A 27,984-nucleotide genomic window follows, 5' to 3' on the forward strand; every position below is an offset into this window, starting at 1 on the left:
ACTTTCTCATATTATCCAGAATGCAAACACCACCTTATCATATCCTTACCTTTGAACACTACCTCTACATCATTTCCTGGGTTTAGACACTTGTTATTGACTATACGAAGAGCGGCAAAAAGACTTAATAAAATCTGACAGCAAGCAGCTTTTCCTGCCTGGAAAGATTAAGTGCTCAGCACTTTGCATTTCAATTACCTAAAACTAATGGAAAAAAAAAACTAATGGAAAAAATATTTTACATTTTAGCCCCTTATTTGGCAAATTGCTTGGAGGAAAATATATTTCTGAACTGGAATTACGTTATTCTTTTAAAAGTGCTTGAAAAGTGGATTAATCTATTGGCTGCAATATATAAGGCTGCATTTTTAATTAAGCAGATATTATGCAAATTTTAATCAATACTATTGTGTCTTCTCTTTGCTAATGTGGCCACTGCCAGAATTTTAGCACTTTCCTGATCTAAAAGTATATTTTAGAACTGGTTATATAAATTGTTTCCTATAAGTCACGACTATTCTCATCTTCATAAATTAGCTAACACCATTACTTATCCTTACCAAGGCCCATAAATGAATGTAATCAGTGGAGATTTTTCTGTTTGAATGGTCATTGTATGGAAGAAAACACCAGCTTGAATTCCTGTTCTCCATTTGTTCTGTTTGAACTCAAAGTTTTTCATGCAGAAAGCTGGTTATTTAAAGCAGCACACACAAATGACTTGAATCAAACTGTTTACCGAATACTGCCTCCATAAATTATATCTTTCTTTTTCAGTATTGCATATTTCCGTTATAACAACTGCAACAAATCTCTTGGCTTATGGATAAAGGACTTGCCAATTTCAGTATCTGAAGCATTCTCTTGCAGAGCAATCATGTATTTCTCGGCAGGTACATCATACTTTAAATATTGTTAGTAAGAGGAAAAACATCATTTTGGTCCTGAAACAAATGATACAGCAAGTGGCTTGAAAATGTGTATGAAAAAGTGTAATTTTAAAGGCAGAATACTTGATGCTTCTGAGTTACTCAAGCAAATGTTCCCACTGTAGTTGGCAACTCTCTCTCGAGTGATATTGCCCTGTTAGCCTGGGCAGTTGCCGGTGTTACTTTCATTTATTCCCTCCCTTTGGGAGAAGAATTAATAATGTGGGCCAAGTGTTCCTTTGGCACAGCCATGTTTATAAACATGGATTGCACGCAATTCTGTGTGAACGCAGTGGAAAATGGGCTGCATTTGCAGCAAGTCCTGCATCGGAAGGGATAAAACTCACTCTGGCCCGTGCTTGATGCTGCCTCTTTCTTTGCTCTGGGCACGTCCTTGCTGCAGAGCAAGGAGCTGAGCACAGACTGCAGCTGCACAGCATCTCACTGGAGCTGAGCACCAACTGCTTTTGGGAACTCCCCAGACTCTTCTAAGAGGAGCTGCTCTCAGGTGCCCAAATGCATGGCTTTGAGCAAGGTCCTCCCGCCGAGAGGAGACCAACTCTGGTGCAAGAGGTGATAGGGGAGATCTGGAGCATCCCTTTGCCCCTAACTCAGGCTGTGCAGGCACACAAACCTGTTGCTTGGTTTTCATATTTATATTTCCATGAGCCAACAGCTCATGGGTTAAAACAAAAGGTGAGCTTTCCTTTAAAAATTTCTGCCTAACTTTGATTTACATCTTTGTGGTTAAGTTGCAGATGCATTCCTGTAGCTAGGAACAACAAAATGATGACAAAGTAGAATAAGATGGCTTTGGTATGTTCTGGTTTTGTACAAATCAGAATTAGGTCCTCCTTTCCACTGAGCTAGTTTTTTATTAAAACTTTAAGAGTTTTCAGAATAATGAGAAAGTTTAAAGTTTCATATCTCCGAATTATTTCATGGGATAGAAAAGTGCCTTAATATGTAAAAAGTAATAAACAAAGAGTTTATAAATTGCATCATGTGGACCTAAGCAGCAGTCTGTCAGATGGCAAGGTTCAGTGGCTGGTGAATAGCTTTATGTCTGGCAAATAGCTGATGGATCATGAACTATTGAGTTATCTGCTACTATATATATATATATTCATTTTTTTAGTAATTTTTCAGTTGAAGAGCATCTAGTGTGATGATCACAATTGTTTTGGAAAAAAAACATAGCACAGAATGAGAAAAATGCCTTTTCTCATGCCACAGTTGAATACAGGTTTTGACCAGTTAAATACTAAGGGGAATTCCACTGGCGTGAGGACTTGATTGAAATGTGGCTCTGGCTGAAGAGAACAGTGAGAAAATCATAGAGATGGATTTTGTGAGTGGGAACACTTTCTCCCTCTCTCTCTCTCCCTCTTTTCTGGTTAAATTGGAGATGTAAATACATATATATCTCCCTGGACTGTATTTGATGCAAACATTTTGTACCAGTCAAGCTTTCTCTGCCTATTTTAACTCGCTGCACAGTCTAACACAAAATGTTCATTTTTGTCCCTAAGATTTTATTCAGAAAGGCAAAGTAATTTAATTAATCTTTCATTAGATATGCTGGTCTTCAATGGAAATGTCTGCATGCAAATTTGTTAGGCAGAATTTGCTATCCATTTCCCACTTGCTCTGATGTATCTACTCCTGCATAATAATCTAGAGTTTGCAATCTGCAGCGTGGCAAAGATAACAGTGATTTGGGACTGCTGATTCTGACAGCATCCCATTCTTGTTCCATTTTTAAATCCCTCTACAGAGATGGAGATGGTAATAGGGAAAAAAGGGTGTTCCTCAGGCAGAATAGCAACGGGCAGAAGCTGACCGATAATCTCCTGTATCTCGTAAAGCGCTCTCATTACTGACAAACAAAACGGGCCACAGAGTATGGTGGAATTGAATTACGGCTGCTGTCGCCCACTTGTCATGGCAACACGCGAGCATCACCTCTGAGACCAAAGCCTTGAAGCAAATAGATAGTTTCAATTATCTAATTTTCACAATGAATGAGACCTGTTTATTGGAAATCTATAGGTGCTTGGCAATGGCAAATGGTAACTGCGAATATATACAGTTCAGAGCGAGCTGATTTACAGCCTCTTCTGAACTACAGAGTAGCAACGTTATTTCTTGAAATGAACGGATGCGGTGTAAGTACCCGGGGCAGAATAAGCAAACTTTGTCTGCTCCTTAATAGCTTTAAGGAGTTTGAGCTTGTATTTATTTGTAAGTGAGCAGTGGCTGGGGATCAGGAGCCTTTGTGCCAGGATGAATAACTGCAGATAATCACTGCTTTTCTGGAAGGTCAGTCACAGTGTATAACAAGATGCCACATGTGGAAAACGAGCGAATAAGGGTGACATTTGCCACGCTAACAACTTAATAGAGTCAAACAAATAAGCTGGTAGCAGCTTGCAACAATTTTACTCTGAATTTTTCTCAAATATGCAGAGACATTTCACTTTTAAACAGCTTATTGTTTTGCTGGTTTTTGCATGTGGTTTTACGCTATAGTCCCTACATATCTGCCTAAATGTGCCTTAGAATAGGTGCACTAAAAGGATAACCAAATACTCGTTCGTGCCCTCCGTTTGGTACAGAGGCCTTCCTGCCGTGAGGACACCCTCAAGTGTCCTGCAAAGTCAGTGAGGGGGTGCTTCCCCCTCATGGGCAGCCCTTGTGGCACAAGGTGCCATCTCATTTGGATCACGGCCTTAAACCTGAAGCACCAGGAAATCTGAGATACGCAAGGTGACTGGAGGATTAGGGTGGGGACATCACTGTTGCCAGGACATCATCTGGGCAGCCACTGGAGAATGGAGGACATCCACGTCGGCTAATAACAGTTCTTGTGGTTGTGCCCTCTTCACAAGTCCTGGATGTTGATGGCTCCGTGTCCAGATAAATCATTGTACAGACTCTGACACATCCAATGAAGGCACCCAACTTGGTGCAAAGGCACTGATTGATAAATAGAAACCTTCTAGTCTGTGGGGGATTGTAGAAACTGTTGTCGCTGCTGCCGCCTGACAGGAGCAGGGCACTGTTCGTGGCTAGGCAGGTACCGTCAGCCACGGGAGGGACCAACCTACGTCTGCAAACTTCTCACAGTTGGTTCTTCCTCCTGCCCAGGAGTGTGGCTCCCTCCTGGTGTGGATTCAGCTTTAATCCTTTGATCTTTATAGATGGATTGATCTGCTGCTGCTCCTTGTGGGAAGAGCGTATCGTCCATGTCTTGCTGACAGGGGAGTTCAGCTATTGCCAGCTTTGCTTTCTGTTGAGATATTGAGTAGGTCTCCATAAACCAAACAGCTGTGGCATAAGCACCATTTTCCTTCACTACTCCTAGGAATGTATCTTAAAGATAAGAAACTGGTTAAAGAAATTAGGCATTCCCTTGCAGCTGAGCTGCTCCCAGGGGAAGCTGCAGCCCCTCCTGACCAGGCAGGCACAGGCTGAGCCCTGGATTGCTGCGATCTGCTGAATGCCACGGGGCTGGCTTGCTACCACTGGGACTTACACCCCTACCTCGGCAGGAGGGCAAACTGTCTGGGACAGAACTGGCTGTGAGACCTGAAATAGTTTTGTCTTGTGTGTCCGCATAACCTCAGGGACATCCAAAGTCTTTGAGAAGTGAGGATTTTTTATTTTCAAAGTAATTCTTTTCTTTCATGTGGGATCTCGCCAACGTAAGTGCTGAAATCTCCCAGGATGATAAGTCTGGGGTATTTCGCCAGAGTGGCTGCAGTGCATCCCTGAATGCCTTCTGTGGATTTGTTTGCTCTTTGGTCTATAAATGAACATCAAAGGAGCATGGTACTCTTATAAGACTCCTGATTTCACCTCACTTGAGTGGCTATTATTAAAGCTTGTCAAGGAACCAATTTGAGCTTTGGTTAAAAAAAAAAATACAAAGGCAGTCAAATCCTTTGAGTAAATTGTTAGAAAGGCAAATGAATAGAGTTCTGTCTGAGCTAGGCAGAAAATGTAGCGTGGGGAATGGCTGCAGCCGAAGGAGTGAAAAAAAGCCTTACAGAGCCCCCAGTGGTATGTGCGTTGTTGGGGCAGTGCATTCACATGGGGAGAAGAAGCCACTGATGCTCTGCTTGTCTCCTTCAGGGAGCAGGTGAGCATCCGCATTTTTTGTTGCCTTTGCAGAGTGGCTGAAAGATGACATCTTCGACTCTTTATGGGGCCTTTTCTTGCCATCTGCATGGCTTAGTTATGATGAATGAGCAGCTAAAGAGAGCATTATTATTTTTTTGTTTGTTTTCTTGTTTTTCCTGGTTATTTGTAACCCGAACATGTACACCTTTTGTAATGTTAAAAGGAATTTCATAGGTAAATCAAGACCAAAACCAGAGATGAAACATGGGCACTCCTGGGTACACTGATAGCAGAGAGCAATTGGAAGAACTAAGGTTGTGGATTGTGTTGAACAATCACAAAGACCCTAGAAGCTGCAGTTAATCTCCAGTGTCAGTTATGACACTCATGTATTTGAGTTCAGATCTATTGAGCTAAAACTGGTCGTTTTTTAGTAGCGGATAATCACAGTTGAGGAACAGTGAAGAAAGTCAAGTCTCTGCTCATGCCCAACATACTCCTTAAAACAGGAGCTGCCTGCATTGGTGTTAAGTGTAGGAAGTTTCTTATTGATGCCTTATGCCTGTTTAGATACAAAGATAATCAGTCTTTCTTTCACTAAAATGGCAGCCTGATGTCCGGATCAATAACTGCGTCTCTCTCAGTTTGGAGGACAGAGTGGACTCAACCTTTTGCTGGTATTTTGTTTACAGATATAGAAAATGCCATCCAAAAGGATTGGATCTGCCCAGCTTTCACTGAATACTGATCAAAGAGGACCTAGCGTTTGTTAACCGGGGAAATAGGCTTGAAAAGAAAGAGAAATGCAAACGTTGCATTTGGGGAGCAAAAGGCTCAGAAGGAAATGAGTCAGAGGCAAGCAAACATCCTCCTTTGCTGGGGCCACTGGTCTCACAAGTCAGCCCTGCTGTATCCTCCCAGTCCTGCCGCCTGCCCGGGGTTGGGGTGTGATGGGGCATGGATCTGTTGTCTATGAGCTGCAGCCAACAGCCCCTGCATGGCACTCAGCATCTCCTGCGGGCATCTAGATCACAAAGCTATTTCCTCCCTGTGCACACAGTGCAGATAAGAAGCAATGCTAGAAATAACATTTTTCAAATGTAAAACGCTGGGGAATCCTCCTCTTCAACGGCAGTTTGGCCATGATAATGACCTCAGAAGAATATAGTGGCTGATGTATTTTCACTAAGGATTAGCCCAAGCTTCAACGTAGCCATCAAGCTGCAACCTTTGCAGTGCTTAGAGCTGTTATTTCTAGCTTTGGCTTTTTTTCTACATTATTCAGATGACAAATTTTATTTAAATTGGATGTAATTACATCCTTCGCCTGTGAAAGTCTGCATGGATGTTCTGAAGGTCAAGGATGGTGCAGACCCCAGATAAAAATCATTTAAGCTGCCTGAGAAATGTGTCCTCAGTTACAAATCTTCATGGGATTGATATATGATAGAATAGCATAGTCTGCAGTAGCACAGGGTGAGACTTGCCACACTTACTCAAGTTTTGTAACTAATGTTGCATCCAGTCTTTTCACTGAAATGAGAAGTGACAAAATGCGGACCTTTCCAAAGAGAATCCCAGAAAGGTGCATAAACAAGTATTGGAACCCACTGAAAATAGATGGGGGTAGGTAACACTTAAAGGTTTATGTAGTGTCCTGCCAAAGCACTGGATACTTGAAGATAACACGAGAGAAGGGTGGTCTGTGCCATTATGCGTTTAATTTCATTTTTATGGCACAGTTCTTCAATACTGTACATGATAACTGAATGCAGCAGCTGGATTAAAAACATTCATGTCTTGTTTCCTATGGAGGGAAATCAATCCTTTCCTTTCCTTGATGTATTTCCTACGGAAGAAAATCAATTTAGTGTATTTTCTTTTATGTGAGTTAGTTAGTGATTGTAGGAGGGGGAAAATGCTATGCTTAACGTGAACATAATGAAAGCAAATTTTTATGGTTGGCAATTAAAATAATTAAATTTAAAACGAAAACAAATCCCTTTTTGAGAACGATCCAGGAATACAGTTTCTATGAGATCTGAAATGAACTTTGTAGTCAGCCAGGCCACTCATGTGTCAGCCACTGGCATTAATTCAAGGAGACTGCAAGGAAATGAGGTTTACTGAAAGCCAAATTTGACAGGTGCCTAAACACAGCTTCAGCCTCTTGAAGATGTTCCTCTGGTTCTAACTGAGGGAGGAGAATAAAACCCAGCCCTGCTGACAAACACCCAGAAGATCTTTATAAGAAGAAGCTGCTGCTGCCCCTGCGGTGTGATTGCCTTGTTTTCTTTTTTCCCTAGAGAATGGATGATTGAAAACAGGGAGATAACTCATCGCGGTCCGGTTCAAGGCAAGAAGATGGGATAGGCAGCAATGAAAAAATGTAATACAAAATAAAAATAGCCTGATCAAAACTGTCTTGATCTCCGATGGAAAACTCTGCACAGTGCTGAAGGTGAAGGAAATGAAGGACAGAACTTCAAACACCCCTATTGCAACCACAGCCTCCCCCTGTCACCCTGCAGGTGTCCTGCCTGGTGTGCAGAGAGGCATGGAGCTGGGGCCAGGTGGGGGCACGGCACAGAAACTGCCTCATGTGGCAGCAAAGTGCATAGAAATAAGGCTGTTAATGGATAGTAAACTGCACAGAGAAATCATCGTTGTCTGTGGTGGTTTAGTCAACGCGTGGCTGGGGCTAGAGGTGGCTTGGACCATTTCTTCCAAAGCAACGTGCTTCGAAATGGAAATGTTCTGTTGAAAATCTGCACTTCTGCAGAAGTTCCTCTGTAGCTTTGGCACCCTGAAACAACCAACCAAAAAGGGGTTTTGCAAGTACATTCCCCAAAGGCAAGAGCAGATACACTTTGTCTGTGGCATAACCATCGATGATTTTTCATTGTTCCCAGCCATATTAATGCTTTATCCATTGATAATTATTCAGCTTTAAACAGCGAAGTATTATTTACATACTGCAGTAATATTCTTTAAAGTAGTTCTCATAAAATGACATCCAACTTTTCTAGCCTATAATATCCTTCATGTCTTTGCAGCAGAGGCGCTGAATTCACGAGTAAACGTTTTAAATGGTTTTCATTGCAAATCCACAAATCAAGTTGCATTCTGCTTGACAGCACCTCATTTGTAAAGACGTCAGTCACTTCTCATCTTCGGCAGCATCACTCCTATGAAACTGTCAGTTAGGGAAGATTTCAGTCAAGAAACTAGAAACTGGGCCTTGGCACCTGTACGTAGTGTATGGATGGGGATGTAATAGTCAGAGGGCTCAGCACCTGCACGCAACAGCCAACAGGTGCAAAGTTCCCCCAGACTTTTGTGGTGAAGAGGAGGCAATAAGGAAAATCCTGCATTGTTCATGAATTTAATGGCAAAATTTTACTGTCCTCTCTCAGACTGAAGGATTTCTTCCAGTATTCAGACACTTTATTTAAATAACCACACTAGAGAAGATTTGGGTCTCTGAAAAGTTTTCATGTATCTGGAATTAATGTCCTGCAAAGAGTATAGAAAATAACATGGACTTCTTTTAGTTAAACAAACAAACAGGAGCAATTGTTAGGTAGCAGTGTCGTGTCGTGTGGAAATTTTGTTTTGTGTCGAGTTTATTGTTTGTCTACAGTGATAATATGAATTAAATAACTTGCAGAAATCATGTTTTTAGAAAAACTCGTTCACACCTGTCTTATTATTAATGACACAGTTCAGATCATTGATTTTACCTCCCATATGACTGGCTAATGATTACAGAAAGGCCTTCAAAGAATGTAAATTAATGATATCAATTATCGCGAGCGATGGGCTTTATGGATTGTCATGAATACCAAGTGCCTCTTAGGGTAGGAACAACAGGAACAGATGACATGTGAAGTTATGCGAAGCAGTTAAGGTCATGAAAACTTAGCTTCGTATCTCCTTTTTAAAAAGGTTACTCAATTATAATAATGGTCAATTCTCAGCAGATTAAGAAAATCCTTCATCTGGTTTCCTCCTGGGCATTTAGTAATGGAACTCCCACCTGCTGTTTAACGTTTTATCATGTCATTACCAGTGAAAACAATTTGCACCGGTGGCACTAACTGAGTGGCAGCTTCCAAATGTTATTTTTATAGGAATAGCTGTGCTGAATTTTACATGCCAACCGCATTCTTCGGTATCAAATTCCTTGCTCGTAGTAGGGTTTTTTTAAAGTCTAATTTTACTCATTTTTTTAAAAAAGAAGAGACTGAAAAGCAGGGACCGGCCTGTTTTAGACTAGGCAGACTGCGATGCCACACTGGTTGTGTGGGGCATTGAGCTTTGCTGGTGCCGACCCCACAGCCCCCTGCCGTGGTGCCTGGCTTTGCGTGGGGATCCTGGGAGCCCTGAATGGTGCTGAGAAGCCGTTCTGCTCCAGAGTGAGAATTAGCACTTGTGGTTAATTGTCCAGTAATAAGCGTTGGTAGCGAACGCACAATCCATCAAATTTGCCAGCTCTCTGTCATCCGCTCTAGAGGTGTGGGACACGGGAGTCTGTGGTGGTTTTATCCAGCCACGTTTTACCCTGCCACGTAAAACCAGTAAAGGGTCACCACCTGCGGGTAGCATGCTGAGGGTGTAATCCTGCTTCTTGGTGAGAAAAGGGTTTCTACGTGCACCCAAAAAGTTGTGTTGGAGAAATAAAGCAATGTGCTGCATGAACAATCTTGGGGTGTCCTCTGCACGTGGGAGTGACTGAGGTATCTGAGCTATCTTTGCTGTGGGCTGTGGATAGCTCACAGATATTATGGTATTTCAGTGTAAAAAGAAAAAAAAAAAAGAAGGAAAAACAATTTTTTTTCTTTTTTAGGTAAGGAGATGAACCATGAGATTTTTTCTCTTAGGAGCCTTCTAAATGCTTACGAGCCCCATCGATCTGTTTGTGCTCTGTTTGGTTGTGGTTTCCCTTTGAAGAGGGAGACTTTTGATAGAAGTGATGTACTTTATGCTGTGAGTGGGACTGATGTTGTGGTAAGATGTGAAATGCCTCGACAGGTTGGGGAGCAAGGGCTTCACGTCCCCTCCCATGCACAGCGTTCAGCTCACGGGCTGTGCTTTCTGCCACAGGGGTTTTCAACAACTTGTCTCCCTCTTTATCCCTTCCTCTCCGCTTGCTGTGCCACAGGGCTTGCCCTGGGGCTCTGCTCTTACGGACTGGCCCAAATTCTTCCTCCTCCCTGCCGGCACCCACCCACCCACTGCAAATTTCTTGGCATGGCGTTATTACTGAGGTTAACCTGCAGTTCTGTCTGGGGCCGACCAGCTGGCTCTGCCCCAGTGAGGGATTTGTCTGAGCCAAGTGTCTACGTGAGGATGGCTCGGTCTCGAGTATGTTTGCTCACTTCTACTGACTTCCAGAAGAGTGATTTAAAGTGTTTGTTAACTTAGTGCCCAGCGAGACTCGACTGGGGGTACTTTGCTGCTGCTGCTCAGTTTGTAGAAGCATGGGAAGAAGTTAAATCATGTTTTGGGCTCTGCAGTGGTTTCTCTGTGGCTCTGGGAAAGCTGCTTTGCTGTCTCCTTACTTGAGAAATGGAAGGCAGCGATGCTCACCAGCTTCACAGAGAGTTTGTGATAATTAATGTTTGAAGATGAAAAGCTAACTTGATTTTGTAGCTGGGTTTTGGCTTCTGTGTCTGCTGGTGGGAGACAAGAAGAGCAATAGATGAAATTGCGCAGAGACAAAATCCAAATCACTTCAAACTCCACTGAGGCTTACATGAAGCCGCTGTAGCACATTCATTTTCTTAGGGATACGTAATAACTTAGAAAAAGTATTTTAATGGATAAATATAGATTTTAAGTCTCACTCAGCACTGTTCAACCTCCTTTCCTGTGCAAGGATGCTATGAATTTTCACTGTAGCCTGACGACCACTGATTTGTCTTCACAGCATCCCTCACCACTAAACTTTGGGTGAGTTTGGTTTTAAAGCAAAGCTCTGAAGCAGGGTTGGAGCTGAGATGGGCCTCTTGAATTTCATGCCTGGGCTGTAGTTGTCCTACGTAGCTTTTAAATATTTATTTCAAACGTAAACTCTTCTTGTACTCTATAGTCCAGTACATCATCCTGGGCCCAAATTAACAGCATTACCCAGGCCATCTTCAGCTGCCTGGCTTCGACACTTTGACACTGCCTCATTCCTCTTCTGAACTTAGTCCAGGGCAAAAAATTGTAGTGTCATCTGTAATAGTGAAAAATAACGTGGTTCAAACAGATTTCGGTCCCTTCATGGATCAAAAGCTTAAAAGATGAAAACACAGAAGTTAGAGGGTTGAAGTGTTGATTTGAGACGTGTCAGCCTCAAATTACCTGCTTCTTTCTTGCGGTTAAAATGAAGCACAAAAGCCAGGTCAGGCAGAATCCAGAGCAAAATAAAAGGTCTTCCAACCATGCTGGTAGAAATCTTGGGCCCTTTGATCCCTTCCCACGGGGCTTGTGCCGGTGGTTATTTAACGCCTGGAGAAATGCTTTCTTTTGCTTTCACCCAGCTGACATGAGCCAGCCTGCGAGAGGAAGGCGAGCGTTCGGAGGTGTGTGCATTGACACAGCGCTGCTGTGCTGACGCAGAAAGACGTGAAGCCATTTAACGTTATTAATTGCTAGCTGGCTGATTAGATTTACAAGGAATTGTCAAATCTTAAAACCCCAAATAATCATTTCTCACAACAAAAGAATTTATTGTGCCATTAACTTTGTTCCTAGCAGGTTCTCCAAAAGTGAAATCACTAACTGCTGTAAAACTTTTATTGCATATTTTAATTTATTTCTCCCTCCAGTTAGGAAATGTCTCAAAGAGTTATTCTGGTGTTCTCTACTGTCATTATTCTTATGCATAAAGAACAATATTTGTGTTTACTTATTCAGTCTATTGTGACTTTGAAACCTATGCCACTCAGGTACTGTCAGAGGCAAAAGCTCTGTTCTCCTTTCTGCTCCCAAAGGTCAGGGACAAGAAAAATCAATCAAAATTTTAGTTTTTAGGGTTTGAATGGGAAGGACCAGTTGCCTTCTGCATATCTGTGGCAGTAGGAAGGAAGAGGATGAACATGAATTCAATTTTCCTGCATCCTGGGTGAAATACATGGCATGAAAACAAAGCACCAGGCTTGCTTTTTATTGTGTTTACGTGTGAATATGGAAAAAGGACCCGTGAGTGGGATCGAATACTACAGCGCGAGACCAGCTGATTTTTGACCTCCACAAGAGATGCAGCGGGGGTGAATCAGCTCCCACACGGCGGGTGCAAGCTCCTGGCAGCCTCCATTTTCGACGAGGCTGTAAGGTCTCGGCATCAAAAAGAGAGTCTCTGATACCTGCAGGAGCAACTTAAAAGCTTTTGGCAGAGAGGTACGCAAACAGAGACCCGCGTGTGTTTTGGTTGTATGAATAATGAATGTTTCCCAGGTGCTCAGTGAAGGATCTTATCTCCTGTGGTATAAGGGGCATCTCTGCGGACAAACTATCTCTGGTTTTATCAAACCATTTACCGTCAATGATACTCCTGGAAGATCTCCACCCAGTTGCAAGCGGTAGCTGATGTAAGAGAATACAAAAAAGATCACCATTAAAACCATCTTTACAGCTCAGAAAAGCTAGGCTCGGGGTCAGATTAATTTGAGCTTCAGAAATATTAAAAACAGTGAAACAATGGTTGCCTCTCAGTGGGTTTGGCAGATGAACGTCTCCACTGCACCTCGTCCAGGCTGCCAAACCCTTGAAGCTTTTCCCTCATGACTTGGCATTTGCCAAGCACTTTCTGTTCCTGCCTGGAAGTTTCTGTTGTTTGCTTCAGGCTCACCCATACCCCTAAAACAGAGCGATGAATGGCTGCTCATGTGCTTGTCAGAGCTGTTATATGCTCCCGTGTCCTTCCGATAAAGATGTGATTTAGTGGGCTACAGGAACTGCTGCTGGAGCTAGGGACTTGTGTAAAGGAGCGAGCATCCCTGGCAGCTGGAGTTGTCAGACTCCAGCCTTGCCGAGGAGGGTGTGTGAGATTGCCTTTGAAACTTACTGCATCGGTCAAATTCAGCCCACTTTCTCCTTCCTCCCCGTCAGATCCTGAGCGACTGTGTTTTCCCCTGCAGCTGATTGTCAGTACGAGGTGCCAAAATAGGAAGAGTACACTTCCATTACGTGTCAGGCAGAGGGATGCGGAGCAGAAGGAGATGACGGCAAGTATTAAATCCTTCAAGGAAGATGCTTAGGGAAGCATTAAGACCCTGCTAAAGGCAGCTGAGTGCTATGCCTCAGCATAGCAGCAGCTCCGCTAACACCCCTGTGCTCGCTGCACGGGGCTGTAGGTGGGCAGAAGGTGGATGCAGGCAAAGTGTTAAACGGCGACAGTCTTCTGAAATGCTGTGTCCTTCATCCCGTGATGGATTACACAGAGAGCTCGTATGTTAGCCTAAAGGGACATGCCAGGCCTCGCTTTCCTGCCCATGCCTGGTGATCTCTGTGCTGGGAAGAGCTGGGTGCTGGCACGCTGTGCTCGCTGCCGCTTCTCTTTTTGCCATAACCTTTATAAAAATGGCTTTGCTGCTCTGCAGAGCTGCGGCTTTGGGAGCGGACAGACCCAGAGCGCTCTGCGGTGCCCGTGCACGCAGCGTGGCAGATACAGCCGTGCCCCTCCTCTGGCGTGCTCTCAGGTGGCTTTCGTAGACAGATGAACTCTGAATGGGGTTCAGCTGTCAAAAAAGAAACAGCAACAACAACAAGCGCCAAGAAAAACATGACATTGAACTTCATGCCGCTCACAGCATCACAGAAAATTAATGGAAGATTATTTCCCACAGCCACAGACATCCTAATCTGGGTGCTGTCAGCTGCTGTGATGTTTTACATGAGAGCATGTGCAGAATGCTTTTAGAGGAAGAAAAATCTTTCTGGCTTTTTTTTTTTTTTAATTTTTAAATCTTCTGTGCAGTTGCACAATTAGCAGTTTCAGCCCCGAATCTGTGGTTCATGAGTACGGATGTGCAAACGCTGTGACTCCACTGGAAGTTAGCATAACGATAGGAGCAGTACGTGTGTTCGTCAGTGAGAATGAGCACATTTAATTTTCTCTCATCATGAGAGTTGTTTTTAATGTCGTTAATCCTTTTTAGAAGATGAAAAGTTGACAACACTGTTATATTACTTGTGATAAGAAGAAATGAATATTGATTAATGTGGGAGACTTAATTTAAACTGAATCGTCACGTCACGGCACTTAGATTTCTTCTGAGTGATTTTAAAAGCAAGAGAGACTTCTGTGTTACACAAATACATGGCTATTTATATTTATTTTGAATTGCTTTTTCCATCTGTCTTCTTCAAGGCTTTCTTCATCTGTATGCACGAACCTCTCATCCTTGGTAAAACTCTCACGTAACAGCTTTTATCCAACTAAACTCGCCCTCAGTGTAACACGGTAGATCTCGCCCTTATAAGGCTCATTTCTTTCTTTGTATATGTGTCCATATTTTCATTATGGCTTTATGCTTGACCAGATACTTCAGGGATTTCGGAGGGTGGGGTGGTAAACATCTAATTAGATTTTAAACCTTCATTCTTTGATGTGCATGAAGAGTTAAAAACTGTATATTTACAAAATCTGCTCCAAAGTTAGGTGATTCCTTCAGTTGCTCATTCACGTGTGTTTATGCAAACTAGGAAGTTTTTATTTATGTAATTTCTTAACATTTCCCTATCTCTTCACACACACATAAAAGAGAAAAGCATGCTCTGTACTTTTAAGTATTTTTGAAGGTATAGAGATGGTGACAGGCCTGAATCTGTGGTGTTTAGGTGGTTTTGAATTAGTGCTTCGCAGTGTCAGGTAATACCTGAAGGGGAGCACAAAAATGAGACAGTGTTTACTGGGATTTTTAGGGAACAGTTGTGTCACCATGGGGAGAAGATCTGAACATCTCCAAAGTTTGATAGGAGAAAGATTAGAGGGGATGCTGTAGGAAATGCTGCACGGTTTCTCCATTTCCAGTGGAAAAGTGGCAAAAATACGCGTATCAGTTGAACAAGAAATCACAGCATCGCTACTTCCCATGCTGTGTGACAGGCACAGACAGTGTTGTGATGCGCTGTAAGTCTGCCTTGACAATTGCTTTCTGCTTCTTGGGCTACATTTTCTAGATCTCAAATCAGCTAGAGAGTGTAATCACGTGCTAAGCCTGTCTTTATTCGTGATGCTCTCGAGGATGCTTATCTTTCAGAGACTTTGGCAGGACCGAGTGTGTATTCAATGCTGAGCACGCGTTTAAGTGCTTTTCCAAAGTGATGCTTCCCTGAATCAGAGCTACGAAGCACAAGTGTTTTGGGGCAGGATACAGCTTCCTGCTATCTGCTTCAGCTCCGTCACATCCCTTTGATCTTCAGCTGTCCGTATCTCTTTAGGGGAATGCCTTCTTTCCAAGCGTGCCTACCAAGTGTCTCTTGTCACTGCAGAGCAGTGGCTGGGAAGGGGGGGGTCTGGGTGCTCTGGCGTGGCTGTGCCCGCGTGCCTTGGTGCAATCCAGCTCCCTGCAGCTCTGTTTCCTTTCCAAGAGCTGTAGCACAACTAACTAATAATAACAGTGCTGTTGCTGGGGGAAAGAAAACATCCTTGTGCGGGTAAGTTCACATCAGATTGAGTGGGATGTCTGCAAACTTGAAAATTAGACCGGGGAGAACAAAGCAGAAGCTGTAAGCTTATTAGCTTCACAGAGGCACTTTCGTGCGAGCTTTCCCAGCTCCCTGGCAGAAGAAGTACTTTCAAAAGGGGTTTGATTGCTAATCTGATTATGGCAGCTCGGAAGTTAAATTGAAACATGAAATAAATGAAGGCTTTTGGAGTTATGAATTAATTAGAAAACTAATTAGGATGGATAAAAGAAATGCAAGTCAGTGAATTGTTTTTCTTATCTCGGAATAAGAACATTTAAATGGAAAGGATGATATTAAACAAAGCCTACAAACAACTGGAATTCATGTTAGTGGAAAGATAAGCACTAATAGGGGATTTTTTTTTTTTTTTTTTTAACGTCATGATAAGGCTTTTCAGAAATGGTTTCAGGAGAAGGGCTCGCAGCTCGGAGGATCGGCTGTCGGCAGGCTCTGGGCAGCTGGGAGTGTGCCAGGGCAGAAGTATTTTGGTGCTGTCCTGAGCCCGCACCGCGCACCTCTGCGCTCAGCTCATCCTTAACATTAATATATGCATCTCTTCTGACTGCATGAACATGAGAACAAGAACCGTAGAGGTGATATATAATATTCATATTGCTTAATGTGTTACAGGAAAGTGATCAGTCTGGAGAAAAGACAGATAAAAGGACCAGTACCAGGCAGACAATGAACGTGCTCCTGAAACGCGTTGCGGCGTTGGGTGATCGCTCACCCTGGATGACAGAGGCTGCGTGGCAGCAACCTGGCTCCTGCTGAATGACCTGGCTACCAGCTTGCAGTGCCTTGTTGAATGGTATGTTAGTGGGCAAGGTTAAAAAATAAATAAAAAAGGAAAATAATTTCCTGAAGTAGTTTCTCTCTGAGATTTCAGTGAACAGCTTGCAAACAACGTATTCAAGGAATTACAAACAGCCCATAGATTACAGATTCAAACAGGTGAAATCGTTTGCAGTGGTGCCTGCAAACAGATGATCTGTTTGGATGAGCTATCAAGCATTTAACGATGATTTAAGCCCAGGCTGGGAACTGTGATTAGGGTGGGGGTGAGATGCTGGAATAGCTTTGAGGACCATCACACCTGCCTTTTGGCTAAGCCCATGCATGCAGCTATCGGAGCTGACATGACCCGTGTGGGTTTTGCCTGTGTGTTCTCCAGTGTGATGAGCTGGGTTTGTACCTACCAAAACACAGGTACGTTTCTGCTGCGGGTTCCCTAAGCAGAAAGGCAAGCGCTGTGTTTCATGGCGTGGATGTTGCTGGTGAAGCAGCAGAGGAGGTCTGTGCTTACCGTTGTGAGGAAGTTTCCTTTCGTTAATTGTTTTTCTCATGGACTTGGGAAAGTTTTCTCCTGAGGATGTACAAGGTTTCGCTGGGTTTGAAAAGCCATTGGCGGAACAAATCAAGGATACAAGTCAGGGAGGGTTTTTTGGATTACTGCTCAGGTTTAGATGGGATGAAGGCAGAAAGCTTGAACCCCTAACTGTGCCAAGGGTAAGCGTTGCAGAGATGAGTGCAGGTACAGGGCTGAGCTTCCTGAGTCCTCCGAGGACCTTCAGGCTGGGTGTGCCCTTATGGTTTTGGTTTTTTTGATGAAAAGCTATATGCTGCATAAAGGGGATAATTGTGTAGGAGGGCAGTGCTTAATCTTCATTATTGTTTAGTCATTAATTTTTCATCAGTAGATTTGTATGTTTTCACTTATTCCAAGTGTCCCGTGCATCAGTGCTCCAACAAATTTCAATTTAAAACCCCTCTGGGTTTAGGAAACAAAAATTACCTTAAGCTTTAGAAACTTCTGTTCACAGGAGGTGCAGGAGCATGGGCCAGGAGCAGGGGTCTGAATCCTGACCACTGGGTAAATCACGAGGTGTGTTTTCTGTTTCATTTTCCTATGCACAGGGCTGAGAAGCAGCTATTTAGAGACCAGCGAGGCTGCCTGCAGCCGGCTGCTGAACTTTGTGCTTCGCAATTGCTGGGTGAGCGGCTGTGTGCTCGAGTGGCATCTGCTTCAGTCCCATCTCACGGTGAAGTGCCTCTCTTCGGCACTTCAAGTGCTGTAGATGAATTACAGACAATAGTCAGAGGAGCCTGTTAATTTTCTCTGAGTTAATAGTTGACTTTTTTTTTTTTGAGTGTGCTCAAAATGTCATCATAGGGATGTCATTCCTAAAGTATGGCCTGGAGGGTGGCGGCAGTCCCTTGCGCTTGCCCGTGCCTTCAAACCAGGCTTCGTAGCGGAGCAATGTGGGAGGTGAACTCAGGCACAGCCGGCCCAGGGAGGAGACAGACACGCTGCCCTGGAACAGGCTTTGCCTTGCTCCAGGTGACATACACGATGCAGCATCTCGCCCAAGCAGGGCTGCGATTATCCCCTTGAGGATCAGCTTTTGGGGCTGGCTGCTGTGCTGCCCCGGGGATGGCTTCCCCATTATTGTGCTTATAGGTCCTTTGGTGGCAGCCACTTCAATTAAAAACCTCAGCAGCCCCAGAGAACGTCTGTAAGGAAGGCTCATACCAGCAAGTCAGCAGGGGAACCAAAAGGTGCTCTGGAATAATAAATGTATACATGTCTTTCTTTTCTTTCTGATATTTTGCACATGACGGGAAAGTTATCCTTCCCCTGAACTGCATCTTCTGTAAATCCAGCCTCTAACATGCATGCAAAAAGGTCTTGCTTGGCAGCTTGGAGTGAATCCTCTTCTTTTGTTGCTGTCTTTCCCCCACAACAGGAAGTTGATAGCTAGTATCCATCGTAGATTACCTGATGTTTACATGATGCTGAGTAAACAGCATTGGGTAAGAGGATTTGAATTTAGTTTCCCTGAATATGGAGGCATGTGGTGCAGCTAATTCTTCACGGGCAGCTGCTGTCAGCACTGTCACATGAAGGCGTCCCAGCCAGTTTCAGACAGGCAAGGCTGGAGATGGGAGTGTGGCTACGAAGGCAATTTGGAGATTATATAAGCCTTTAGGGCAGCTGATTTTAATCTTGATTTGGCTATCTCTCAGCTCTCCTGTAGCTGTATGATGGGCGCATGAAGTGTTAATGGCTGTGTGGATCAAGGGAATGGTTTTGAGACCTTTCACCTCCAAGTGGGCAAAACACACTCAAGTCAAGACTTGTGGCACACCCGAGAGAATGGGCAATGCTGGGGCAGGGCTGAAAAGAGGGTTTGACAAGGAGATGATGCAGCAGTTATAAAGCGGCTTACCTCGGTGATCCAGGAGTTAAAAGAAAACAGACAAACTTGAAGGAGAGGTGCAACAAGAATTGCTATGATGAGATACACTCTAGGAAGCCTGAGAAACTGAAGCTTGGCTTAATTGACAAAAAGTGTCAGTGAATAAAGAATGTGGTTCAATAATTGATTTTCTCACATTTTAATATTTTAGTTCTAGTCAGATATTCTGCAATCTGGAGAGAGTGAAAGACTTTTTTCAACTCTCTGTTTCTTTGAAGTTTATGATAGGTTGATAGTTGCTGTTCAAAACATATTTTTCCATCGTTATAGGCCACCGAAAGTAACACAGCTTGCTTTGGTTTTAGCAGTTTAGTGGACACAGCAAGAATTTGGATAACTATCAAAGCAATACGATACGCATCATGTCTGAATGAAGTCAGTCCTATGAATCTACAAAGACATGGCAGGAAAATATGATCAGAAACTCTTTAGATCAATAGGAGCAGTAATGACAGTCAATGTCAACTTTTCAGCGAGAAAAGTTCTGCTCCAGTTAAGCTCACTTACGCTCTGAGGAAGAATTCAAATGCTATCCATATTGATTGGATAAAACAGAATGGGAAAAAGGAGGATTTGGCTTCTGAATTTATATTTTTAGCCCATGCAAACCAATCTTTTCTGATCATAATCTGCACAATAAGTTCACCACTGCTAGAACTTCAAGCTCAAAGCTTGCAGGAAGACGGTATGGGGATTACGCAGGTTTTTAAAAGTCCCTACAGCTCCGAAAACTTGCTCAAATGCTAATCTCCAAAAGGAGTGCACTCAGTCTTGCTTTTCAATTTAAAATAGTGAAGTAGCAGAAGAAAGAACATTTTTTTTTTTCTTAAATTTAGAGCTAGGGCCTCCAAAATACACATTTGTTTTGCTCTGGCTATGGACTAGGCTACTTTATGTGCCCGTGAGAGCATTTACACCTCCTGGGTGACTGAGACATTTGACTGAAGCAGCTAGATGGGGTATTTTTAGCAAGTGTTTTCACAAATACCTAGAAGGCCTATTTTGGCCAAATTTATGGCCAGTGAGGCTAGGTTTATTGTCTGATAAGGGGTGAAATGAGAAGAGCTGTGCCAGCATCTCTGATTTGCCTTCCTGCCTGACACGGCAATATTCACTGCAAAGGTGCTTACGGTACCATTAAACAAGCCTCAGACTGCGGCACGGAGGTGGGTAGTGATGCTGCAGCAACAAATACAGTTCAGAAATAGTCCCAGGGGCTACCGGAGATAACAAAAATTACTTCTGTATCCTGAGAGAGCTTATAAGGACAGCTGGGAGAGCAGCACTGCTGTATGGGGGGGTACTGCATAGCCGCAGTGAAGTTGTGCACCTTGAGCCTGCTCTTGAGCTCCAAAAAGTGCCTTTGGGTGCCTTGTGTGAGCTGAAGCCAGGGTGTGGATGTGCTACGTGAGCTCCCGCCCTGCAGCAGCACCCTGCTGGGGCACAGCTGGGTCCAGGGTCTTGGAATAAAGAAATATGGAATAGGGCTGCCTGGGTGCTATATAAATATCCTCAGCGTATGCTGAGCAAGCTGGATGAATCCTGGCTGCCCACGGCTTCCCGCAGGCAGGGGGTAAGCTGCTGTGGTGGTGCCTCTGCCATGCCAGGAACGGGGCTTTTCTGCTTCATTGGGATTGTCAGAGACGCTTGTCACCATCTTACCATGGAGATGGGGAAAGAGAAGGGCAGGGGCTTTTGAACCGCTCGACCGCTGCCTGCTGTCTGCACAGGCTTACACGGGGCGAGATGCGACGTCTGGATACAGACTTGTGAAGCGTGCGCTGCAGAGATGCAGGCATGCGATTTTAAATTGATTTTTTTGAGACTGGAGTACAGGAGGTAGACTCCTTCCCCCTCACTTCACAGAGGATGATGTGTGTAACGTATATGTAGTATAAGTACATATTTATATATAAACACAGACTGTTTGAGTAAACTAACTTATGCTAGAAATCAATGCTAAATCTGCTTAGTGTCAAAATAGCCAAAGTGATATTAAACCATCAGCAATTTTCATTCATTAGCCTGATTTAAAGGCGACACCAACGACAGAAACGAGCACTAATTGGATACCAAGCACATTTCAAGCATCTGCAATAAGCAGCACTAGCAGAAAACAAAGAGTAGGTGTTGCGTTCACTTCTCAGGGTTCCTCCTTTGTGCACTTTTAAGTCCGGACCACTCCTGGCTCCTAGATGTTTTTCAGAAATATGCTTCTGAGTATCATGCAAGGGTGAAATACAAGCTCTCTGAGATTATTTATCTGATAAACCAGGTAATCGACCAACTTTGAGAATCGGAGTGGTCTTTTTCTGAAGGGCAGTTTGGGCAATCAGCACGTGCCATCCCGGCACGCAGCGAGCTGAATCACTCGTGTTACAGACACTAACAAAACTGACGGTAGTTAATAAAACAGGGTGGCTTGCTCAGCTTTAAAAAGGAGAATTACTGAAGGTGCTGCATAATGCTTATGAATAAAATAGGATTCAATTTAGGAGGCTGTTGCCAGCCTGAGCAGTAGTGATAGGAGAGGAACAAATTGGCTTCCGTGTGTTTTGTGTCTGCTAAGTGAAGAGCATTTTGCACAGTCACATTTGCTTTTATTTCTGACAGTTCCATGCTACAGCATAGTGTGATTGCTAATGACGCGGGTCCTTGTCTCTATTGATGTGCTATGTGCATTACGTCCATTAAGTAATTTGAGAAAAGATGTCCTATAATTAAGATTACAAAACCCAAAAAGCAGCTAGCGTTATTTAGCCTGGTATCTGGTTCATGCCCTTTGCAGTTTACATTAAGTGAGTGATTAAAGGATCAGGACTGGTTTCTGGATCAGATCCAAAACAGTAACACATCCATCTGTCAAAGTGTGCTGTGCATGGTCCTAAATCCAGACCCGTGCTCCTGAAAATCCTTCCTCGGTAGTTGCTGGGCAGTGGTGACATCTGAATTGGGTGCAGCACCCTCCTCATTAGCTATAGGGACTTCAGCAGGAAGCGTCATAAACCATGTCCTGTAGTTAAACATTTAGCGACTGTGCTACAGACGAACGACCTCATAAAGCCTGTGTTAGTTTTCCGAGGTAATCTGGGAAGGTGCTTGAAAACCTCTCCAGAGACGTGAGGGCTGCGAGATGGGCCAGGGGCAGGGCTCTTGGTTAAACCTGCCCTGAAAAGCAGAAAAAAAAAAAAAAAGGAAAAAAAAATCACCTCTGGTAAATGAAAACTGACATTTAGGAGGACAAGAATTACTATCTGCAGACTAGCATTTTCTTACAGAAAGCTGTTTTGTGGGAAGCTTTCTGAGCAGCTGGAGCAGCAGCAAGCCTTTAGCCCGGCAGGAGGCGGCGCGAGGGGAGCAGGGGCACTCGGGACGTGGTCAGGGGCACATCCTGCACCTGTACAGGGGTGTGAGTATCAGATGGGTGGTTCTGCCAGCATCTTTTTAAGATGTGATCATCCATGTTTGGACGCCTTTCTAATTCCTGTGTTTCTGACCACAGCGGCACCTGTAGCTGGGCTCTCCACCAGAAGTAAAGCTGTGCTGTTAAGCAGCCGATCACTTTGCGAGTCACCGCCTTTTTGTCATCTAGCTTGGGTTTGTCATTTCATAACGGGGTAGGTGAGTGACTCACGCCTTACTTCTTGCTTTCAGAGCTGACGTTTAAGGCAGAACGTCCCCAGCAGGAAGGTGATGAAGTACCTCATTTCTGAGCCCTGCTCGGGCTCAGCCCGGCTCTTGTGAGGCCGTCTTTCAGGATGCAGCCACCTAAGGGAAAACACGATGATAAAGGACTTGTTTCTGCCAGTTCATTTTATATCCATCCTTTTGTTGGCCTTTCAAAATACAGTATTATGCCAGAACTTAATTGCAGTGCTGTTAATTGCATGCAGAGCCATGAACACCGAGTTAACGTATTGCATATGACTAGGTGTGTGCAAATGTCAATCACAGATTACTTAGCTACCTTTTTAGGCATTCAATTTGTGAACGTTCCTTAGGAAAGTAATCTTGCCAATCTGGAGTCTTTCTGAGCCACAGAGAATTGTAAGCCACAAGGAGAGCTTGCTTGCCTGGCTGCAAACAAATCAACATTGGCACGGAAAAGTCTAACATATTAGTAATCGATAGCTCATCTCTGGGAGAGATTCCAATATACTTCTGTGGAAATTAATGAGGAATATTTCTTATGGCTTAGCAGTAATATTTTAAGACTGCTGTCAGAAATAATTTCACAGAAAAGGTGTGCTGAGCCTCTACAAATCATGGCCGGATCTAAATATAGCATTCGCAGATGTTTGCTTTTCCTGTGATTTTTTTTTACTTGTGTCATCTTTGTAATGTGCTCGTGCCATTCATCCAACGTGCTCCTGTGATCCCCGTGTTTCCAAACACAGCAGCGCAGTTGTACATCTCCCTGTCCGCTCCTGGTGGAGAGCTGGTGTTCACATCCCAGGTACCAACCAGGATGTGCTGTGCATGGGGCAGATGTAAGCTTGCTTCACCCTGAAGGTGTTGTAAGGTTCTTGAACTCCATTTTCACGTTGTGAGAGCAGGGTGGTGTGGGTCAACATCTTCTGTCAGATTTTTTTTTTTTTTTTTTACTGGCAAATTAGTTTGTTAACTAAATGAAACTTTTTTTTTGTCTGCTTTCTGCCAAAACCAATTAACTGCTAATCCAAAACTTGGACTATTTCTACTTAGAAATGCTTCCTTTCGGAACACCACCACCACCAGTTTAGGATTCTGTTACCAGCTCCTCTGTTTTTAGCATCGTTTTGTACTCAGTGCCTGCTGCTGCTCTTACCAGTGACCGCCTGCCTCCCTGACGGGCTCCTGGTGTGCTGTCAGCTGCCCGCTGCCTTCCTGGATTCCCAAAAAACCTTTCTGCAACAGGGGCTTGCAAGGGGTCCCCTTCCTTTTTGGGCCAAAAAGGGGCCAAGGGTGCAGTGGGGGCTCTCTGCACAGCTGTCATCTCCCAGCGGGAGGAAAAACAGCGATGCCACGCTGGGGGAACCCCATTCTAAATTACACACCATACACAGCTTAAGTACTTGTGTGCATGGAGCTCACAAGCATTTACGGATATGGCTTTTCTCAAAACAAGAAGTTATCTCTTGGGATGGAGTCAAACACGTTCCTTATCAAGTCATTTTGCAGAGAATTTCTATTTTTCATGCGAAGGAGGGATGCGTTTTAATAATTCTCTTAACTTACTCAAATCCTTCCTTTAGAAAGATGGAGCCAAACCAACAGAGCACAGACCTGCTCTCACATTTCTCAAATATTCTCAAATATTTGTTTACAGTTTACTCTGAGCATTTTCCTGACTCATTTAAGAGCGTTCAAAGACTTGATATTTGTGCAGTGAGATATTCTTACTTTAAATCCTTGTGCTTTTCTAATATGGGAACAGAAATACAGAAAGGAGGCCAGCATAAACCCCATTATAAATTTTTTATTATTCAAAGGACTTCATACCACAGAAGCTAGTCTAGAACATGCAGTGATTTAGGTAAAATACATAAGTAAACCAGGCGTAAGGAGAGAGAGTTGTTTTTTTTCTCAGGTTCACCATAGCACACTTGATTTGTTTACCTGTCTATATCATCGGACTCTCAAAATCGGGGCTAATAATAAATCTTTAAGGCAACTGCTTGTTGAGGATTGGCATCTTCAGTATGGTCAGGCATGGTCTGGACTTCAGGGACAAGAGAAATCAGTATTGTCATCGTGGAAAGTCCACAAGATGTGCGTAGGCAAGGATCAGTTGAAATCTTTGAAAAATTAAAGGGTCCATCTCCCTGGTGGCACAGGTTAGGCGAGCATCAGCTGATGGAGCCTGTCCCTGGGCTCTGCCCACAGCTCTGAGCCTCACGGTGAGGACTTGGAGCCGAATGCTCCAGCTGATGCCCAGGAGACACGACGAGGCTTTGAGCTTGCCAGCCCTCGCGTGCCGGTACAGTGCCCTGCAGTGTCCCAGAGCAGAACCCAGCACTGCCGGGGTAGCTCCGGAGCAGCAGCGCAGCACTGGTGCGGCTCTAAACAGGGGAATAATTTGGCGCACAGATTAGGTAATGCTATTGAAACACAACGGCGATGCCAAGAAAGCTGCTGCTTGGAGGAGCCGAGAGCCTGCTTCTCTTCTGACAAAGTCCCGTGGTATTTAGGTGCAAGGAGTTATTATGGAGCTTGAGGAAAGGGGATTTGACAGTCGTGCTTCATTTTGCGAGCAATTTCAGGAGCAGAGCAGGGATCAGAGAAGAGGCCCAGTCTTATTCCACGGTATGTTTAGTACTGCAGGAACACTTTCCTCTTTCCCTGCCCTCCTCTCAGTAAAAACAAACAAGCAGCATTAAAACACAGAAACAGGCGCTGAATGTTTTATGCACATGTAGTTTTGCCCTTGCTTTCTCTCTTCCTTGTCAGCTCAGACACAGTTTAATGATTCAGGTCTGTCCTTTATGTAACTCTGTTTTCTTCAGTTAAATTAAAACAGGGGAATTAGCCCCTTTGATATTTCTCTTCCAAAGCTGCTTGGAAGTGTTGTACATGTGGAAAATGAGGTTTTAAATGGAAGGAGAATGACTCATATTAATTTAAAACCCAAACCAAGGAGATAATTGCATATACTATAACTTCTGCTATAACGAGGAGTTAGTCAGAAGTGATCACATACATATTAAAGTTTGAATGTGTTTACGGGTTAAATCCCATCCTGGCTGGGGGCATCCTGCCCCCTTGGCACAGGGCTGCACCTGGATGCCCCAGCACTGCTTGGGGTGGGCTCAGGGATTTGCTGAGGACACTTTTTGGTTCCTTTCGCACCAGTATGCTTGCTGCCCCAGCTGGGCTCACCACTTTTTGGCCAATACAACTATTTTTTTCTGCTTAGAGTTTCCCAGGCTTTGGTTACAGATTTGCCCTGTGAAAGCCAAAAAGCTTTCCCTGTTATCTTCCTCTTCCCTCTTCTTTTTGACCAAGGGTTATCCATTAGTTTGTTAAAAAGAGCAATTCCCCGTACAGATTAGCAATACTCACTGCGAGTACTTTTTCTGTGTGACCTCTGGAAGAGACGTCAATGTTGTGGAGATCCAGTCCCTTATTGAGCTGGACTTACTGGGTTGATTTGAATTACAGAGGTAGGGCTAGTTAGCAATAGTTAAGGAAAAAAACTGTTATGCTGTGCATCAGCAAGTCAAATGCCTTGCAAAAATAGGTGGTTAAACCAGTATATGGGAATGAATGATGAAAACGGTTGGTAAAATCACAGCAAAGCTCTATGCAACTATTTATTTCCAAATGCTGTGTATGCTGGAGTCTCGTTCCATCTCCACACAAATCATTCAGTCTTGCCAGTGCTGACAAACCAGGCCTTTTCTCAGATGTAATGTTGTTTTTTGAATGCTTATACTTATCTTACCGAATTCCCAGTTCTTAAAATAAAGCAGCAAAACGCCATCCCTCCCCAGCCGCAAGCCTTCTGTTCTGCGTGTACCGGAGTAGCTGTGGTTTAAAAGCAGAGGTTAGGCTTGAAGCGTCTCAGTAGAGGAGCGGTTTCTTTCATGATCTTTGCAAAACTGAGTGCAACAGCAGCTCCGATATTTTCTCAGGTCTTTTTTGTATTATTAGAAGTATTTCACTGCTCTCTCCGTGCCATGCTGTCTTCAGTCTTGGCTCTTCTTGTCGGTGGCAGGTACCTCAAGGAAGGAAACGCCTCGCGATGTTTCGGTAACGGAGAAGGGCACGTTCCCATCGTGTGGCATTCAGACCTTCCGATGACATAAAAAGAAACGTTGCTTTCACAGAGATGTCAGCGTGACAGCTCTTGCAAGATAAAACCGATCTGCTGCTGCTGCAGGAGGTTTTTTTTTTTTTCCCTAATAGAAAGATTTAGTTCAAATAAGTGCATCCTGCACGAACTGACGTTGCCCAGCTGGCTGTTAGGATGGGGACTCGCTCTTTCTGCTACCTGGGGACACCCCCAGCTCTGGAAGGGATGCTCGGGTACGTTCGAACAGTAAATGGATACATATGCTCACATTAGACATTTCTGTTTTCTGCCGCAATTTGTCACACGCTAAATCGATTTTCTGGCTTCTTTTTTCTTGCAAATTCTCTCATTAAATTAAACAGTCTGAGAGGAATAGCCATTAACCATTCATTCCTTATTAATTAAGTGGTTTAAAATCTAGGTCTTTGAACGCTTCCCTAATTAATCGTGTAAAGCTGGGTACAAAGCGAGCAGGGAATGAAAGAGCATTACCTTGGGGAAGCGCTTCGCCAGAAACTGGCGAGCTGTTTGCCCAGCAGTGCGGGACCCGTAAGACATTTGCCTTCCTGTAAGCCCCGAAAAAACAGGGAAGGTTCCTCCCTCCCACCCCCCAGACCCTGCTGTACCCCACTGCAGGGTCCCCTGGGGCCAGGAGGACGTCGGTGCCTCTTGTTTGCGGGCTGAAGGGCTGGGGCTCACGCGTGGCACCCTGCGGGTGGCTACTAGTTGAGTGCTGTGACTTTCAGAAGGGCTGTGCTCTTGCTTCCTGTGCTTTCAGGTTGCAGGGATTCCTAAGCAGCTGCAAAGGTCGGTTACGCTCATTTCATAAAGCTAGAACTTTAGTTTTCATCCCTGTATTGTTTCAGTTTCCCATTCTTGGAGGTTATTTATATATATATATATATTGTTAATTACAGATGGCTTTGGCTTTGAATATATTCCTGCACAGATACTGAAGTTAAAGAGGTTAAACTGCTCGAGTACCTCATTAGAAGCTGCATTTCCTACTCCTGTCATTCCTGCAGCTCTCCTCTTACCCTTCCCCAGCCTTTTCTACAGCTCCTTTAAAAACTGTGAAAAAAAAAATCCTTCCTGGGCAGTTTGGGTTCTGCAGCTTACGCAGCCACGGGTTTGCTTTGCCCTCTTGGTGGCAGCTTCTCAGGTGCAGCGGTCACATTTCCGTGGGGATTTTTTTGTAACGCGTCGCTTTGTT

At 44.0% G+C, this 27,984-nt stretch overlaps 1 long non-coding RNA gene across 3 annotated transcripts in view; it reads left to right on the forward strand.

Annotated features, from left to right (window-relative positions):
- Nucleotides 1-24,031, forward strand: part of LOC310901717 — a 65,533-nt gene extending 41,502 nt beyond the window's left edge. Inside the window, exons 6-7 of one of the 3 annotated variants that reach the window (XR_014586066.1) lie at nt 16,368-16,548; nt 22,652-24,031. This is a non-coding gene — a long non-coding RNA (uncharacterized lncRNA). Of the gene's footprint in view, nt 1-7,360; nt 8,745-16,367; nt 16,799-22,651 lie in introns of those variants that run through there. The other 2 variants (XR_014586067.1, XR_014586068.1) reach the window with 2 other exon arrangements.
- Nucleotides 24,032-27,984: the final 3,953 nt, after the last annotated feature.

This window comes from Anser anser (genome assembly GCF_964211835.1).
Source record: "Anser anser genome assembly, chromosome: 6".
Classification (NCBI taxonomy): Eukaryota; Metazoa; Chordata; class Aves; order Anseriformes; family Anatidae; genus Anser; species Anser anser.